Source organism: Zea mays, chromosome 5, assembly GCF_902167145.1.
Source record: "Zea mays cultivar B73 chromosome 5, Zm-B73-REFERENCE-NAM-5.0, whole genome shotgun sequence".
Taxonomy (NCBI): domain Eukaryota; kingdom Viridiplantae; phylum Streptophyta; class Magnoliopsida; order Poales; family Poaceae; genus Zea; species Zea mays.
Genome location: NC_050100.1, coordinates 17,239,826 through 17,242,129, shown reverse-complemented (window position 1 = coordinate 17,242,129; position 2,304 = coordinate 17,239,826). Strand labels below are relative to the sequence as shown.

The 2,304-nt window shown below is 51.3% G+C and overlaps 1 pseudogene; it reads left to right on the top strand.

The window, feature by feature from the left end:
* The first annotated feature begins 535 nt into the window (after positions 1–535).
* Positions 536–1,449, top strand: LOC103626039 (uncharacterized; annotated as a pseudogene).
* Positions 1,450–2,304: the final 855 nt, after the last annotated feature.

Sequence of the window (2,304 nt, the reverse complement as noted above, 5' to 3'; positions counted from 1 at the left end):
CGGCTCTGTCGACTGAAGGGCGCGCGTCAGGATAAAGGTGTCAGGCCACCTTTGCATTAAATGCTCCTGCGATTTGGTCGGTCGGCGCGGCGATTTGGTCAGGGTTGCTTCTTGGCGAAGACAGGGCCTCGGACGAGCCGGAAGTATGTTCGTCGCTGGAGGGGGGCCTCGGGCGAGACAGAGATCCTCCAGGGTCGGCTGCCCTTGTCCGAGGCTAGGCTCGGGCGAGGCGTGATCGAGTCCCTCGGATGGACCGATCCCTGACTTAATCGCACCCATCAGGCCTTTGCAGCTTTATGCTGATGGGGTTTACCAGCGGAGAATTAGGAGACTTGAGGGTACCCTTAATTATGGTCCCCGACAAGTGTATTCAAACACCTCCTAAGTATTCTATTATTGATCCCAATTCATATGTGTTGAGGTGGATTGAGGTGTAACTTAAACTAATTTACATCTCAATCCAAGTCAATAATAGAGTAATTAGATTTTTTTAAAAAAGAACTGATGCCGCTCCAGGGTTTTACAAATCAATGTTAGCTTTCTTCCACCCACTGTGGCAGTCACAGAGCCGCCGCGATCTGCTGGCCCCAAAACCCTAGCTTAATGGGAGCCGCCGCTGCCGCCGCGGGTGCTGATCCTCCTCCCTCGGAGGCTGCCGCTACACCAGCCAGAGAAGATCAACAGCACTACGTCGCCGCCGCGACTGGCGGCGTTTCAGGCGAATCGTGCGATGCAGCGGCGCCTCCTGCTGGTGGAGGCGGCGCAGACGATGCCGTGGAGCCTGTGGTCATCGATGCCTCCGCGGTGGCCGGCGGAGCAGGGGAGGAGGAGCAAGGGGAGTGCGGGTTCTGCCTCTTCATGAAGGGCGGCGGCTGCAAGGACGAGTTTGTCGCGTGGGAGAAGTGCGTGGAGGAGGCGGAGGCCGCCGGTCCCAGCGTCGACGTCGTGGAGCTGTGCCAAGACGCCACGGCCGCTCTGCGGAAGTGTATGGATGCGCACGCCGCCTACTACGAGCCTATACTACGGGCCGAGCGCGCCATGGCTGCGGACCTCGAGTCATTTCAGACCGAAGAAGCCGCCTCCCACTCCGCGGCGTCGGCGTTGGCGTCGGAGGAAGGCCAGAGATAGGCGGCGGCGGCGCGATCAGACGAAGGCCAGAATAAGCAGGTGGCTGAGACGGCAGTTTCGGAGGAGAGCAGAGATCCCGCACTCTGATCGAGGGAAACGGCAGTCGGCGTCTCCATTTTTTTTTGAGGGATTTGAGGATATGAATTCCGTTTATTCTTTCGAGCATCAATCAACATGTTTTTGATAGGAGAGCATAGATTTCTGTCCTCTTCTCTCTACATGAATATGTGATTGACTGAAAATCAAAACTATACACGTGTTGCCAGGCTAATCATACATACATCTCACTCTTCAATAATCTGATGATTTGATGGCCCTAAATTATATCGATGCTGAAATGAAGCTTCTGCTTAGATCAAAGTTTAACTTCGGCTATTAGCAGTGACGAGTGATAATTGCAAATCATCCTCTCCATTCGTCGTGACAACATAACTCACCTTGTTTTGTGAGCATGAAGGCAAATCTTGTTTTAGATTAGCTGTCTCCGAAACTTTCAATTGTACTGTTGAACGTTCATGGTGTCGTTCTGGTACCTTTTTATTTATTTATTTATTTCACAGCTGTTTCTCTTTGGTAACCTCACATGTTCTATGATCAGCTTTGAGCATGAGGGAAAACCCTGTTTGCATCACCTGAAAGGGTACTAAAAGGGACTAAAACACATTTTTTTCCATGGATTGCCCTCCTGCCATACAATGAGATGGTGCCGTTCACATAAATCAAGACAAGGGGCATTTAAGTCTTTGTTTACTATAATTAATATGTTCAGAATCTATTTAGTCCCTATAATCAAACAGGTGTTGAGCTCTAAAAAGAGCAGTGCGGACGGTCCGGCCCCGAGGCCGGACGGTCCGCGGTCCGGACAGTCCGCGGTGGTGGCGCGGACGGTCCGCGCGTGCGCAGAGTCAGTTAGGGTTCCTAGTTTCTCGCGGGATTTGTTACCTAAAACCGCGGGATTAACTCGGAAATCAATTTGAAGCGGATCCAGACCTCCCCTTTATATAGATGAAGGGCTACGGCCGATGGAACCCCCAACAATCGATCAAATCAAGTATATTACTCGTTTTTACCTTATGCATTAGAAGTAGTTCTAGTCTAGTTCTAGTTTAGCCCTAGTTTAGTATTCCAATCCCCAAATTCTCTGCCTCTCCTCGACTCTACGTCGATTAGAGGAGT